This window comes from Hypomesus transpacificus, chromosome 12 (genome assembly GCF_021917145.1).
Source record: "Hypomesus transpacificus isolate Combined female chromosome 12, fHypTra1, whole genome shotgun sequence".
Lineage (NCBI taxonomy): Eukaryota > Metazoa > Chordata > Actinopteri > Osmeriformes > Osmeridae > Hypomesus > Hypomesus transpacificus.
Window position 1 is genome coordinate 4,109,735 of NC_061071.1, and position 17,776 is coordinate 4,127,510.

The window sequence follows — 17,776 nt, forward strand, 5'->3', positions numbered from 1 at the left end:
ACAGCAGCTTCCGCAGCGCCATTCTGGTGGGGTGAATCAGCTGGATGGATCTTCCACATCCACTCTGTCCCATTTTTTGCTGCGTTCTCCTCCATGACTGCTTTGTCCATGCGGTCCAGAAATTTATATTCTCCTCTAAGGCTGGTTTTGCACCATTAAAATTGGTGCCTGGATCAGACCAGATCTTCCGGGGGTGCCCATGGATTGATGTAAACCTTTGATAAGCCATCAGAAACCCTTCACTTGATAAGGTGCTAACCAACTCTGTGTGGATAGCTCTGCTGGCCATACAACAGAAGACGACTCCCCAGACTTTGAGCGTTACCCTCTTCTTGACCTCATCCTTAACAGAATACGGTCCGAACTACTGTTGTGAACTTGAAAGGAGCAGCAGGTTCAATCCTTTTGGGGAGAAGATCACTCATTACTTGTTGACATTTCTTTGCTCTTGCCTTCCTGCAGATTATGCAGTTATCAACGACTTTCTGAGCAATCCTCCTTCCTTTTATGACCCAAGCTTTCCTTCTCATTTTGAGCAAGGTCCCAGCCACTCCGTCATGACTCTCACTGTGAGCTTTTCGAGCCAGCAGCATGGCCACCCACGCCTCAGCAGGAAGGATAGGAACAGAAACGTTATCCTTTTCAAAGTTTTGCACTCTGCCACCACAAACCATCAGCCCAGACTCCTGATCTCTATAGGCTACTAGTCGGTCTATTGTGGTGCCTGGGAAGGTTGTGCCCATATGCGCCGCACTAAATATGTCTCTTAGGGCGTCTTCTCGTTCTCTTACCGTGATGACCCCAGTTAATGAGACCGCTGTGCAGCTCAAAATACTTTCTCAAGCGTGAAGCAAATACTGCTCCACACATCTCCGCTTTAACAGCATCCCCTTTGTGGTCCAACGGGGTTAACTTGGCTTTAGACTCTACAAGTCTGACAAGTGGGCCTTTGTTTGACTCCCACCTTAGCAGCGGCGTAACAATGACTTGGCGGGCCCGAGTGCAGATCTCACCAACGGGCCCCTTACCGACCTATCGTCAGGCAAAATTGAGTATTGAGTGTTGAGCTTAGCGATGCGCAGGGACATTTAGGCTACTTATGATGTACAATTAAGGGTTGCTGCAATATGTTTTAATGAAAACACCAATGAACACAGTATTTCATCGATCAAGCTGATTTTGGAGAAACAGTATTTAATGAGCAGATAGACAAACACATGGGAAAACATTAATACATCTTCTTCAGGGGGTAATCAAACTAACGGTTTAAAAAGTGAACGCCTCTGACTCGCGAGTCTCTGGCTCTAGATATGCTTGCAATAGGTCTACAACACGGAATGAGCATAATGGAACAGTCAGTGATGAGCCGACGTATCTGCGACGTTTGAAATAGAGCACAGAGATGAGAAGAAATCTGATCATTTGCCGAGGCTTATCCGACGTTATGAATGACGTTTTAATCTGTCATGTGTGCTATCTGGATACTAGTAAAAAAAACCTGTCACTTCAATGGTGAATATTTGATTTTATGTTCGTTAGATATGCTAGTTTACGTTTAGTCTATCTAGCTTTAGCTATTTTCCGACTACATCCTGCACATAGTTTACCATATCTAACCTGGCTGCTGCCTGGTATAGCATAGGCCTATATGTGCATTTTATGACGTTTAATAGCCATATCAACTGCATACACCAGACAGTAAACGTTATGTAATTATTATCCTATGTGGAAGAAATTGCGATTTCCTGTGTGATTACATTATTCACTAATCAATAGAACTATTCATTACATACTAGTTAGTATGTTCTCATGTAAGCTTGCTATTAATAAGAGTAGATTGTGTCTATGTGTCAGGATTAATAGATGTTCGGGATCAGGAGAAAGTACCGGTTAAACGTCCTTTGTCATGATTACAAGGAGAGCTCCACCAATGAACTGTAGTCTGAGAGTTGTCATGTGTTGGGAGCAGTGAATCTCTTTCTCTGAGACTGTTGTAACGTCATTACTGCCTGACTGTCACTATCTTTGTTTACATTCTTGTGCCCTATAAAAGATGGTCCTCCGGCCTTCAGAGCTGAGAGAGACATCATTGAGACCTAAGCCTGGTGTTGTGTTGTCATTTATTGTCAGAGGTCTGGTTCTATCCCAATCTGCAGATTGATAAATACTTTTTAAAATCCAGAACTCAACTGAACTTAGTCACTCCATTTATGAAGAGACGGACAAAACACTTTCTTCATCAATTGGCGTTGTCGAGCTGCAGGATTACAGAACCAGATCCAGGAGAGACCCACGGCGGCACCAGTATAAAGCAGAACCCGTGGTGCACAAAACAAAATGGTATGGGGATCCTTTTCCAAAACCCCATTCGTGGACTGCCTGTGATTCTGACGGTCAGAGACCTTTAAATAGGCTGACCGAGTGAAACTAGCCGTAGGTCGCATTCTCAGGAAAATGACAAATGAAATAGGCTTGTTTTGAAAGATCCTATATACTGGCTATCTTCAACAGACTCTTGTCTACAAAAAGCAGCCCTCCCTGACGTTATGGGAGTAGAATTTAGTGAATTACGATATTGTTTAAACACTGTCAGTGAGCGAGCCGAGTCTGTCTCTGAGGCTTAGTCAAAACAATCTACCCCCGGGACGCAGTCTCACTCCACTTGCAAGTTTTCCACAAATCACAAAAATAATCGGAGCATCTGGCTAAAAGCACAATTCCCACATCTCCTAAAGGCTGCCCTCCTCGAGGATTGGTAACAAACACATTTGTGGTGTCGACCGAACTGTGAAATTGTGAACTTATGAACATGACGCAACCAAAATATGGCTGCCGCCTAAGCCTATGCGGTTCCCTGGCAAATAGGCTTATTACAAAGACTTTCACGACCCAAATCAAAATTCTGAGCCGACAGGTCTGTGGGGAATCGCTTGTTCTCCTAAAAGCTGCCCTCCTCTACCTTTTTGATGAATTCGCCGAGATGCTACATGATTCAATAATTACACAGAGGGAAAAAGCTAGCTACTTTTGAGTTTGGTTTTCCGTCACTTCAAACTCACGATCCAAAGGTTTTAAAGTGCTCAAACCTTCACCATAATTCAAGGGTAGTGTACTTTCATGAACCCAATCATTGATTCTAGCTTAAAATGTGTAAAAATAGGACTTACCGAACGTGGCTGCCTCCAACACGGCTATCAGGCGATTCCAGTTGAAAACAACAATGGCCACCGAAAAATAATGTATATTCGTAACGGGCTGCGATTGTAAGCGAAATGAAACAGGAGCTAAAGACCAAGGGTGGGGGCTTGGTCAGCACACCATTTACAGAAAGGTTGTGTCTGCGTCTCGCCAAGCTCACGCGTGTCAAGTACGTGGACCACTTGTCCCTCTTTGCTCTGTATCGCACTAGCCTGACGTTGTCATACTCATGATTCTAGTCAGAATATGAGTCTGAGAACTCTCCGTTGGGCTTTGACTACGGGGCGTGTTTCAAATAAGCCTGGAAAACAAATGCCCCTTCGCTCAATTGGATAGATCTACAACCAATCAGAGCAACAGAGTATGTGACGTATGTTAAGCGCCGCAAAGTTGTTGTCAACAGAACTAAACTGAGAGGCAGCTAAATCTTTACTGACTAAACTGCAAGCAGACTTGAAGTATGCTTGAAGAATGAATACAAACGATTTTTGCCGGTGTTGTAAAATTAATTTAAGGGTAGGGGGAGTACTTTTTGAGCGAAACAATAAAGGGCAATGCATATACGAACAAGTTCTCCGTTTAGGATTACAACTCCACAAAAGAAAACGAAAAACCACAATGGCCACTGGGTTTTCATTGTGTCCCATCTTCTTAGCGACCATCGGGGCCAGCTGATAAATTAAACTTTTACGGAATCCCGTAGGAAGGACGGCAAAAACACATTTTCCATCGACAAATGCCTTGATTGCGTCTCTCTGTTCCTCTTTCAAAATTAATGCGCTATCGATGTCTTCTAAAACAGACTCGATGGCAGAATCATAACATCCCAGATCTCCAGCGGTAGCCATGTTTGTTCAAAACAAATTCAACTTAAGCGCTCTTTTGTGTCGTGGGTGATTACGTTACTGTTGATCATCTGTCCATCATCGTATAAAGCCCGCCCTGGCAATTTCATTGGTTCGCCCAGATTCTGTTTTTCTGTAGTTGGTCCCCAATACGAGACCCTCCAGACCCAACTTCCCGACAAATTTTTTTTGGGGCGGGGAGAAGTTGGGCTGGCAGCCAGGCTAGTATCGCAGAGCATATTCAATAAAAAAAAAAAAAATCTTCCGCGCTTTACAAGACAGTGTCTTGACTTCACAACTATTTTCTACTGTTGCAAATGTTTTAGGTGCTTTGTTTCCTGTTTTTCCCTTTTGATGTGGTATTTACGTTTATTTAGAAATTATAGACCTTTTACACACTAACCGGAAATGCGTAATCAATGTGGGAGTGGACTTCCTGTCAAGCGTCAACACATCAGAATAAAATGGATCTGAGACTCAGTCTTCACAACTTCGCTCACAGATTTACCAAGAATTACATTTGCTGACGTTGCAAGACTGGTGGAGGAAAACTCTGTCACAAAAAAGAACTAAATAAATAAAGGGTACAAATTTTTTATTAGGAATTTTGTTAAGGAATGTGTAGCTGGGTAGTGGAGAATAAGACAAGGTTAAATATCGGACCAGGTTACTTGTAGTTTAATGTATGTAATGATGCAATCATAAGATACACAATGAAAACAACACACCAGGATGTTCGTAATCTAATACAATGAATCAGATGATGCAACAGCAGTCTTACAGAAACAGAGTCTCAGAATAGAACAAACGAAGGCCCTTCGTTGAGAAAGTGGTCGTGACAGAGATCAGAGAGAGTTCTGCCCATACCAAGTTCTGCCTCCCTGTCCTCGGGAGACGGATTTTGTACCCCCCAGAGAGGGAGTGCCTTTGATGGGTGATTGGTCAGAAGACCATAGGGCAGGGATGTGATTGTCCAATTAAATGTCCAGGGTGTTGGGGTGGCACAAGGTGGGCAGTCCAAGGATCTGATGATATTCGGAGAGGGAGGGGGGCGAAGAAGACCCACAGGTCTACTCAGGGAGGGGGGCAGACAAGACCCACAGGTCTGAGGTAATCCAAGGGAGGGGGGGGGCTCCAGGGAAGGGAGTAGATTGCCCCAAGGTCCTGATGGCGTACAGGGAGATGGGAGCTGCGCTTCCAAGGAAGGGGGGGGGGGTCGTGTCTCCAGGAGAAGGGGTGAGGCAGACCAGGCCAGGATCGATGATGTATGGGGAAAGGTGGGGCAGGGTCTCCAAGGGAATGCAGGTGGGGCAGGGTCGATGATGCATGGGGGAAGGTGGGGTAGGGTCTCCAAGGGAAAGGGGGCCTCGGAACAGAATATATCCAAAGGTCGTCAGACCAGCTGGTCTAAGCTGTCCTTAAACGGAGAAGAGTTACAGTCCCAGCATCACCTTATGTCCCAAGTTGACACTTTTACTCCCAAGAGCTGAGAGGCCCTATTGTGCTTGCACCAGTTTCTGAGCATCTCAAGCTTTCCTCCTGTCTGACCTTGGCATGTTTGCACACACCAGACTTACACTAGTGATGTGTCGCTCGTGACAGTAACGAGTCCTCTCAACGAGTGATTCGTTCATTTCCCGACTCGGTCTTTCTACGAGTCTTTGGATCATTTTTCACGTGACCTGCATAGGCTCTGTAGCTAGAGGAAACGAACGATTCGTTCCTTTCCCGACTCGGTCTTTCTACAAGTCTTTGGATCATTTTTCACGTGACCTGTATAGGCTGTAGCAAGAGGAAACGAACAATTCGTTCCTTTCCCGACTCGGTCTTTCTACGAGTCTTTGGATCATTTTTCACGTGACCTGCATAGGCTCTGTAGCTAGAGGAAACAAATGATTAGTTCCTTCCCCGACTCGGTCTTTCTACGAGTCTTTGGATCCTTTTTTCACGTGACCCGCATTGTATTTTTTAGTAGAGGAAACAGTTTCCTTATTCCCTTTCGCGTGGCCGCTGTTTTAGTAAGACGTGAATGAATGATATTCGCTCAAGTCATCATACTGACTGGTTTTGTTATTTTCACTTTACATTTACACTTACAGTTTAGTGCAGTGTAATTGTTTGACGTGATAATTAAATGCTAGTGTGATAATACATGACCAAATCATACAAACTCATGATACATTATTTTAATGCAGGAATTTATTTTGAAATAGTATTTGCTGGTGCTCATGTCATGCACTAACCTACAGTGGACGTATAGGGGCTATACGTCCTTTGCAGTGGACGTATAGCCCCCAACCCCCCCCCCCCCCCTGAAATGAACAAATGACTCGAAAAAAGATTCGTTCATTTTACTGAACGAGATTCAAAGAACCGAATCAGTAAAAAGAACCGAACTTCCCATCACCAACTTACACAGATTCATCTCAGCCCGGCCTCACTTGCACAGAAGGCATCCTGTTGCATGATCTCATTAGTTCTTTATTAATTCAATTGATTATAATTGGATACATGTTTTAGTATTAAGCATTATATGACATATAGGTATACATACATATACGAGGTAGTGATTGGTATAACAGCATTGATTAGCAGTATAGTTATCATTCCTTCACAATTTGTCCATCAGTATCAAGGTAAGTGAGAGCGATCAGGCTAACTATTAGCTACTGAACTGGGCTGCGTTTCCCGATAACAATGGATCGTAGCAACGATCGAGCTAAAAACAAAACCATCCATATTTCTTACAAGCTAAGAAATATCGTAGGTTAATATATGCGCTTTCAAGAGCTATGAATTTTCAAGAGACACTTAAACTACGATGTCTTTGGGAACGGCCCATAAAACTAAGATTCGTCCTACGATGGATTCTACGATCAACTTAGGCTTAAGACGCTTTCGGGAAACGCAGCCCTGTTAACTAGAATGACATATCATTAGCGTGTCAACTTAGACATAATATATGTAGAGTAAACAGCAGTGGTTTTCAAACCTCTTTTTCGGCGACCCACATTTTCAAAACGACAAACCATCGCGACTCAAATTATATGAAAAAGGGGGTTTGCAAATATCAAATTTTTCTATCGTTATTATTTATTTGTACAAGTTTTAACAGAATAATTTGTTCTAATTGTCATAAGTAATAATATACGCCAACACAGCTGCCCTGCTAATGCATGCACAGTCTGTGTTTGATGTGATGCTAGCTCTGGAGTTCTATATTTAATGCAGACCTATCCTGAGACGCGCTTTAGCTTGTGTCTTCTCAGTATCCTTTCTTGTAAATTGGGCTGAACGCTTTAAGGGTGGAATGATGAGTTTGGCCCCAACACCAGAAAGGAGATCTTGGATGATGAATCCTTTGTCGGCCATCACTTCATCACCTGACTCAAGTAAGGGAAGGATTCCTCTGATCTTTGTTATCTCCTTGTCAGAGATGCTTCCAGTGTACAGTGGCGAGAAGAATGTCACCAAACCATGGGGAGCGACTCCTATCAGTCCCTTCAAGGTTGTCCTGTTTTTGTAGTGGGAGAACGTTTCTGATTGCAGGGTCAGTGAAGGGCTGCCGCCACAGCAATCTCAGTGCAGTCCAGTATCACACGGACATTGGGACAGTACTTCTTGAATTTTCCTGGCATGACGGACTTCACCTTCTCCCTACTCACCCAAAGAGGAAGCGTCCCCAGAATGAAGAAGAGGTAATTGGCCCAGGTGATAGTCCCACGGCTCACAGTGGCTGAACTTATCTGGAACATGTCAGCAATTACCTGCTCCTTCATGCCGACAGCAACTCGCATACAGTAAATAGGAAATTCATAAATTAATGGCATGCTGCGAGGGGGTCTGGGACTGATGTTTTCACTGGTGCCTTCACTCATCCTCTTTGCTTTACTCCAGTAGACCAGTCGAGAGGCAGATGTGTAATGGAGTCCTAGAAGATCTTAAACACGTGCTCAGATGGAAATTTGGTGTAAAATCTCATCTGATCATCTGACACACAATACCGGCTGAAGAGGTCCGGGGGTGGTAAGGCTTTCTTCAGCTTGGCTTCCAAGTCTTGGATGCAATCCATTTCCTCATCTAGCATACCTGTGGTGATTGAGAATTAACAAATTAATTCAGTCCTTCATTCAATTTAGTGAAATTATAAAACCCTGTGAATAACAGTATTCTTTTTTTTCAACTTCAAAAGTTGACAGCAATAAGTTGCTTGACAGCAATTTGTTAACAATGTTAACAAGCAGGATTAGTAACATGAAGTTTTGAAAAATAGGCTACAACACAATAACATTGCCAGGGAATTAGGCACAGCAATATGAGGTAAGGAATTATTTTAAACCCTTTTAAGTTAGCTGTGGTAAAATATTGACAAACTGTTACAGTAATTGAAGAAGGCAATGCAACACTCTACCATGAAGACGTTACAGGAGGTAGAATTTCTTACCTGCGGGCGGTGGCGTTGCATAACCGTGGTCAAGTTTTAAAGTTTTCTTTGCTATTTTCTTTATCTCGACTCCTACAGACATTGTTGTGGAAAAAACATTACACTGTTGTAATTAGTAAGAAGGGTCATGATTATGGCTTGTATGATTTATAATGAAACTCTCAATCACCTTTTACTTGTATATGCTATATTACTGGAAACCAGATGCAAAGCTGTTGACTGATGAGTATTACCACTAATATGTAGAAGATATTAGGCCCAAAATGTGAAGATCTGGATAATTAGGGGTCTGAGTGCGAGAGAAGTGTATATGCTAATATCATAGAAAACTACAAAGCCCGGCTGTCAGCAGGCATAGTTATTGCCCTATGCCTAGAACCTAGCAGCTGGACTTCAAGGCCAGAGTAAGCCCAAAAAAGGGAGAGTTTTTCTATGTAAAAAGGCACCCGCAATTAAAATGTATTCTGTGACCAATACGTATTGTACCAATGGCAGAACCTCATAAAATAAGTGGAAAATAAATACGACGAATGTACGGACAAATATTTCGGTCTGATCCCGGGATCTTGCTCACGTTTGTTGGGAGTCTCTGTCATTCTGAATTCTAATAAACACTTTGCTTCAAACTGTGCTAAGTTTCAGTGCTGTTTCAAACTTTGAGAAATTGGTAAAAAAAAACGTAGTACATATTTTTCCACTTCAACGGTTGCCGTTTTTGGCACCGCTCATACACAGGCTCCCTTTTTCCTTTAGGGGTGAAATCGTTCCAAGGAAAAAGGCTAGGGACAGCCTCTGGTTTAAAGCGGAGAACAGTGATCCATAGAACATAGTCATCTGAGGTAAAGTGTCTGCTGCAGACATACGTGATCCCCTTTTTAATGGTAAAGTTTGGTCCCTCATCCCGTCGGATAGCCTGAATCCATTTTCATCGAACTTCACCATCAACAGGGAAGAAATGAAACGATAGATATGGCTGCTTTTGGGAATAACAAGAACAGCCCGGTACGCTACAATAACTCTTGCTCTTGCTTGCGCCATTAGTTTACCGCCGTTACCCTGACCAGAGGAAGAAGATTATCATGACAATTGCGTATTTCCGGTAACAAATACCGAAGTTGTGTGAAGGGTCTATTCAGCAACAAGCTGCTGCTCGGTCCTGTAATCGGGAGAAGGGTCCAATAGGGGTTATGCGCAACATTCTTCCGGGTTGTTGCGATGAATTGTCCAAAGGGGTCCTTCCTTTCCTTCGGGGCGTATCGTGAAGACTGGGCTATCTTGGTAGGGTTGGGTGACTACGATAAAGGGTATAGGTAGCCACTGGGGTGCTAGCTTCCCCTGGGCCCGACGTCGAAAGTTCTTTATGAGCACTCGCTCCCCAGGCAACAGTGGCATAATCCGTGCATTGCGATTGTAGCGGTCTTGGTTCCATTAGGTTCGTCGTTCTACATTTCCCTTGACAGTGGCATAAGCCTGCAGGAGTGTTTGGTGATGGCTTCGGACTCATCCCTCCAGGTCCTCTCTACGCTGGGGGGGTGCAACATCATGGAGCATGTCTACGGGTAGTCGGGCATGGCGTCCAAAGACAACGTAATGAGGGGGTATGCCTGTACTCGCATGTGTGGTGTTATTATATGCTTGTAGAAGGGCAGGAAGTAAACTCGGCCAATGAGTTTGGGAGCTGCTCTCGATAGTGCCCAGCAGAGACAGAAGGGTACAGTTGAAACGTTCACAGGCTCCATTTCCCTGCGGGTGGTAGGGTGTAGTGTGTACCTTTTTATAGCCATACACCATACACAATTGCTGCATCAGCGCTGACTCAAAGGCTCCCCCCTGCTCCGTAAGTATGCGTTCCGGGCAGCCAAACGGGACTATGAGAGCCGTCCATAGAGCCTTTACAGTTGTTGAAGCAGTTTGATCCTTGGTTGGTACGGCCAGAGCGTAGCGGGAGAAGAGGTCGGTGATGACAAGGATGTACTGGTAGGTGTCTGAAGGTCGTCCGAGGGACAGGAAATCCAATGCCACGGTCTCAAAGGGGTAGCTAGAGGGGATAGGACATAATGGGGCTTTTGGTGGCGCACCCAACTTCCCACTATGCAAGTAGTACATTCCGCTGCCCATGTCCGTGCACTTGTGCTCATTCCTACCCAGTAGAATCTTCTCCTCAAGAGAGACACCATCTTGTCGCCACTTGCATGGCCCCCGGCCTTGTGGTAGTCCTCCCAGAGCCGACGGGTATGTTGTTCTGGGACGAGGACTTGCTCCACTGGTTTGCCGGTGTCTGGTTCCGCGACACACCTCACCAATACGTCATTTCGCAGCTCTATTCGATTCCACTCTCTGAGGAGGCAGCGAAGCCGAGGGGACAGTGAAGAGCAGTTTGATGGAGGCCTGTTATTCACTTTCCAAGAATGCAGAAGTCGGAGGTCTGCGTCTTCTTTCTGTTGTTCACCCCAACCCTTGGGCTCGACGGGCTCTTCTCGGGAAGTGGTGCACCCGGCCACATGCACCAACAGGTTGGTAGCTTCCCCTGAGAGCCGGGATAAAACATCAGCGTTGCGGTTTGCTGTCCCCGGTCTATAGGGGATGTCGTAGGAGAAGTTTGCGAGTTGGGCCACCCACCTCTGTTCGGTTGCACCAAGGTTCGCCGTATCAAGATGGACCAACGGGTTGTTATCGGTGACGACGGTGAATTGTGTCCCCCACAAGTAGTCTTTAAATTTCTCTGTAATGGCCCATTTCAATGCTAGCAGTTCTATCTTAAAGGAACTGTAGTTTGTGTCGTTGCGCTCACCAGCGTGGAGGCTACAACTGGCATAGGCAATGACCCTTTCCCTTCCATCTTGAACTTGAGAACTGCACCCAGCCCGCTCAGACTAGCATCCGTGTATAGTCGGAAGGGCAGTTGAAAATCGGCGTAGGCAAGGATGGGAGCAGTGAGTAGGGCTTGCTTCAGATGGTCGAATGCGGCCTGACAATCCGTTGTCCATTGGATGCGGGCAGATGGTCGGTTGGCCTGACCTTGTAGGAGTTGGTGTAGTGGGGCTGCTACTTTGGCGAAGGCTGGAATAAACCGGCGGTAGTAGCCGGCAAAGCCAAGGAATGAGCGTACCTGCTTAACAGTTGATGGTATGGCCCAGTCCTGGATTACCGCAGTTTTGTCAGGGTCAGTAGCAACGCCTTGCTTGCTGATGACGTGTCGGAGGTATGTGACGCTACGTCGAAAGAGGCGACACTTGCGAGGCTGCAACTTGAGGCCATGCTCTTGGAGGCGGGCGAAGACCTGCTCAAGATGCTTCAAATGGGCATGGAAAGTTGTTGAGTACACTATGACATCATCAAGGTAGATGAGAAGGTAATCATACACTTAAGCAGCGTTGCATTAACCTCCTAAGCAGCGTTGCATTAACCTCTGAAATGTGGCAGGAGCATTACAGAGGCCGAAAGGCATACGCTCGAATTGGTAGAGTCCGAAGGGCGTGGCGAAAGCCGTTTTCTCCTGATCGTCTGGAGCAACTTCCACCTGCCAATAACCACTGGCGAGGTCAAGTGTGGAATACCATTCCGACTTCCCCAAGCTGGTGAGGGATTCTTCAATCCTGGGCAGCGGAAAGGAGTCCTTGTGGGTTACCGCGTTGAGTTTACGGTAATCCACACAGAACCTTAAGGAGCCATCTTTTTTTTTAACAAGGACCACCGGAGCAGCCCACGGGCTGGCGCTTTCTTTAACCACTCCACTGTCCAGCATCCCTTGCAACAAGACTCTCAGTTCTGTGTAGAGTTTTGGAGGGATTGGGCGGTAGCGCTCTCGACTTGGCGGTGCTGTGCCAGTGGGAATCCGATGGGTGACAATGGCAGTTCTGCCAAAATCCTCGTCGTTAGCTGCAAAGACATGGGACCACTTGCGCAGCAGGGCTTGCAATTGGGCCTGTTGGTCGCTGTTCAGTCCCTCGCCGCCCAGAGACAGGGCTGGGTGGTCATTGACTGGGCTTTCCTCTGCATGCCGTATGTCGACTTCGATGACTTGGGGTCCAGTGTTGCGCAACACCAATCTTGACTGTCCTTGGATGTCCTGTTCGTCAATCTGTACCACCAAAGCCAGGGGGCACCTCTGGGGGAGTTCAAGGAAAAACGGGTTAGGGTTACACAGGCGCAGGGGAACCCTTCCCCCTCGGGTCCAACTCACGGCTCTAGCTACTCTCCATTTTTGGCCACAGTTCTCTAGGTTTTCAATCAATACGGGGCAGTCAGGCTGGCCAACAGCCTGTGGTACCTGAGCCCAAATGATCATCTCGGTCAATGGTGGAATCACCACTTGGGGCTGCCGTGGAAGCCTAGCCACACCTTGTAGCTCCATGCAGGTCACAGAGGCTTTAGTCCTTTGGCAGGCGACAAAGGCAGCATCCCAGGCTTTTTCTGCAGCAGGAGGGAACACAGATTTAAATGCAGCCACCCCAGGATGCCCACTCTTAAAAATACCTGTCCAGCAGTCCGCTATGACGTTCATGCCCAAGAGTCCATAATCCGTGTTGATGCAGTCATCTCGGACAACCAGCACCCCTTTCCCTTTCACGTCTATACCCCCTATCTGAAAATCTAAAACCGCAAACCCCACATAAGGAATGTTCAGCCCATTGGCTGCTTTCAAGGCCAGCCACGATATACTACTAGGGTCAAGCATACTGTCTTCACCAAAGTGGCGCTGGAATAGTGCTTCACTAAAGAGGGTTACTTGTGAGCCAGTATCGAGTATGCATGGTACTCGTTGTTGTTGAACAAACACCTCAATCTCAGGGCATCTGCCCACTATCGAGGGCTTTTGTGGGGGTGCAGTGGGGAGCCCCTCCCGGTTCACTCGCCTGTTGTGACCGGGAGAACCGAAAATCCGTCTGGTTTGGATGTCGCCGGGGGCAGAAGCGGTGGATGTGGCCAGTTTCCCCGCAGTCTCTGCAGATAGCTCTACCTTGAGCATCCCACTAGTAAGGTGGCTGCCAGGGGGGAGCTGACCCCAGTCGTTGACGTTGAGGGGCATTTGACTGGGGAGGCCAGGAAGGTTGAGTGGCCGTGCCGCTGGTTTGTGATCGCCCAGTCGAGTTGGAATGAGCTGGAATTAAAGGGGAGGGTGCTACTGGGCTGATGTTCAAACGCCCCTGCAGTTCATCCACAATAGACCTTCCTAGCAGAGTCACCTGCTCTTTTAACTCTTCACGCAACTCGGTCCGTAAAGTCTCTTTTATCCGTTGCCAATCTGTATTACCTGGGGGGTCAGGCGTAGGTGTCCTTGTCGTTTTAGCAAAGGTTGGGCAGACTTGGGCGCCTTCGGCATGGCCTTGCTCCCGTTCCAGTGCCTTAGCTTCATCAAAGGCCTCTGCGAAGGAGAGTGTAGGGGTCCTGCGGAGTTGTCTCTGTATCTTTTGGCCAATTGGGCCAGGCCTCAGGCCCATGGAAAATTGCGTGCGAAGGAGTTCATCATCAGTCCCATCTGCAAGGGGTTCTCTTGCTCTCCATTGATGGTGCAGTTCACGTAAGCGGAGGGTGAAGGCCCGTACATCCTCCCCTGGTTCCTGTCTGACATTGAAAAATTTGAGGCGCAGTTTAGCCACTGGCTGCTGGTTTCCATACAACAGTGCTAGTTCTTTCAGAATTGCGATATCAGTGTTGTGTTTAGCCGGTTCCAATAGTGCCACTTCTCTTTTAGCATTTCCTTCTAATGCACTCAGAATAAAGTCAACCCATTGCTCTGTATTCAGCCCTTGGGCCCTAATCAAGGCTTCCATTTGAAATTTCCATTCACTAAACCTGTCTGACTCCCCATCCCCACTAAACTTCGGGACCCACGGTACACCCATAAACCATGGCATAAAAGCATTCATTCTTTGAGGCTGGGTTACCAGTTGTTCCTCATTTTCACTCATGATGCTGTGTGCGTCAAGGATCCTGCCGACTACGCCAATTTGTAACGGATAGGAGGTTTAACTGATCCCTGAGGCACACAACCAACACGGTGAAATAATTTACAAAAATATCCCTTTATTGATACAGTTCTAAAAAAAACAGAAGACTTAAGGTCATAAGCAAATCGCCACCCCGCACCTGGTGCTAAAAGCTAATGTTAGCAAATCACAGCAATGCACATCAAATTCACAGCAAAACCCACAGCAATTTCACTGCAAAACCCACAACACTGCAAACATTATAGTGCACCATAAATATATGCCGCAAAACGGCGATAGACTCCTAACCCCCAGTCCCTCACGGAAGTAGCAGAAGATCCAGATTAATACAAAAGTAATTAAAAATAGACTACTCATGGGAGGAATTGTCCAGCTATGTCAGCAGTCCAGGCACCACTCACGACCCAGCTGATGACCCGGGGCTCCAATGCAACGCAGCCGCACCGCAGCTCCACCGAAACTGTCCCTTCACAGCGGCGGCGTACGTTTCCCACAGAACTGTGGAGGAAGAACAATATGAATCAGGACCCGTACTGGCAGCGAAGTTAAACCACCAGGCTGTCTCACGGCAATGTAGTACAGGCAAGAGTAATTTCCCTTCCCTTTGTTGCCGGAATAGAGGGCGTTGTATGTCCCCTGGCGGTGCTCACGACACCAGCGCTCCCCAGCGTTTCCTTGACGCCGTTTCGCTGAGTGCGCCGTACTGGTCCTTCTGCTCAATCGTAACGGTTGCTGTCGTTCCACTCTGTGGAGGTTCGTAGTTGAGTCCTTTCCGGGTGCCTACCAACAACCAGCCACCCCGTTGAATGCCGTCCTCCGCATTTAATTCCTCGAGTCACCAATCACGTCGGTCTCATTAGAGACCATTTGGCACACCTGTTGTGGAACGCTACAAACCATACACCATTCTAAAACACTCACTTACAATTGTTAAACCCCGCCCCCTACCAACAGCCAATATTTACATGTCACAATCACAAAACACCCAAACATTGTCGGCCCCGTTACATTAGCACCACCGCTGGTCGGAGGATACTGTACGCTATTTATATTAATAGGCTAACTTACATTGAACTTCGGTTTTAGCATAAGTCAATAGTGTTTAACAAAGCGGAAATTAGAATTGTGGCTAGCGTTACGTACAGGGTTCTAAATTAACACCCACCAACCCGCCTAATGCGTGCTAAATTTCATTTCTAAAACTGGTTGTTCCCATCCTTGATTGTGATTGGCTATATCGCGTTCCATGCCGTTGTAAAATCTAGCCTCACAGGTTGTCCTCATAACATTCTTTAACATTCCATATTACTGCGCATCGAATATTTCAAATGGAAAAAGACGGCAAAGATGTCCATCTGGCTGTTGCGTGGCAACGATTTATGTAGGAACTATACTTTGTAGTAGCGGAAGAATGACGGTTTATTATTAAACTATTTTGTTTCTAATTGTTTTTATTGATGAAACCATATCAAATATTTGTAGTAACAGTTTTAGAAAAGCAATAAGCCCCGCGAGTCCGTGGTTTACTCCGCTTCGCGTCGTGCCTAACAACTCCCCTTACCTGATCTAAAATCAGCGTAAACCACGGCCTCTTGGGGCTTATTGCTTAATTTGGCCAATGTTAATAAAAACTCGCTAGCCAGTTTGGCCGGTGATACATGAGGCATTTCATGAACAATACATAAGGCTATGTTCTCGGCATGGTTATTGTTAATTTATCCCCCTGCAGTAGCCTAAGTTTCCCATGAACACTGTGCCGTAATCCTACGTTATTGGAATATGGAATATATGTTTAGTACTATTATTACACATCTTTATGTAATTATTTAACATACATACAAGGATAGATATTGATTTCAGATTAAGAGTGTAGTATTGTTTGTATTATCAACGTTAAAAAATGAATTATTTCAGAGCCGGCTCTTGTTGCCGTGGAAACAATAAACAATAACACGAGCCAGCTGTAGCTACTGCAAATGACCAATGGAAAAAAATGATATTCTATATTGACCACTAGATGGCGCTAAACTGCCAAACCTATTTTCTATGCTTGCCAGGGGCAGAACAGTGATCATGTTCGTAATGTTAGCAATACGTAACGCTAGCTGCAATGCTAATTTCCGCTATGTTAAACACTATTGACTTACAATAAAACCGAAGTTCAGTGTAAGTTAGCCTATTAATATTAATAACCTACAGTATCCTCCGACAAGCGGTGGCGCTAATACCTCGGATACACATGAAAAAAGGGGCCTGAGGAGAGAGTTCCGGCTTCAGGGGCCTGAGGAGAGAGTTCCGGTTTAGAGGGGCCTGAGGAGGGAGCACTGCAATTGGACTCTATTGGGCTGTGTTAGAAATCTTAGATAGCTGTCTTAATCCTTGATCTCTTACTAGACAGGTGTCTAACTACAGGTCTTTTCGAGGGAAGGTATCTCCAAAACCGTTGATTTCGAACAGTCTATTAAGACAGGATGTACGTCATCGCGCTGCGTGTACTTATGTGCTCGCACCATTGAGTTAATATAACTAGAGTAAGCTACTTTTGTCTTCCAAGATGGCGTCCCCATTCATTTCTATGAAAAGTGCTCAGTGGCGCAGTGAGGCAAGCGAGATCGCGAGACTGGACGCGGCCATCTTTCCACTTCCGTGTCTTCCTGTCTAGCTTAAACAGTGGCTCTTTTTTTCCCTAGCTCCGAGAGCTCATGTAAATCGGCTATCGGCCAATGTGAACTTTTGTGCTCGTGCCCTGTTAGTATCCGCCAGCACATTTGCAGGCAACTTTCATTGACTAAGCAAATAAAGGGGTTGCTAGTTTACCCATTTCGGATTGGTTTCAAACTTAGCAAAAATCTGGAAAAATTATTCTATGAAAAAGCTAGTAGTATGAGCCAGGTTCGAGAATCAAACAAAAATTATTGGGGGAGATAGTTTTGTAAATGTTGAATGGAGTTAATAGAATAAAAACGACCGGAAGAGTCGGAAACCTAACCGTACATGCAATACCACCTACATCCACCGGGGCCGTTGCTTCAAGCCGAGGGGCGAGGGGTGGAGGCTTGGCTCGCACTAGCGCGCTTTGTCAGACGGCAGTCAATTGCATTGAGTTTATTGACACACGTTTATTGTCACACTAAGTCAAGTTAAGCTGTATTTAAACTTGTGTTAAATATAGGATCAATAGCTCATAACATTTGTGTTTGTTTTTCATTCTTTTGATAAGATTATGATAAAACGCAGCAACTAGTTAGTGTCTGCACTGCACTGCGATACTAGCTACGTTATCGAAAAGTCTGAGCAAATTTATTAATTAGGAGTGTCATCAATAAAATAAGTACATT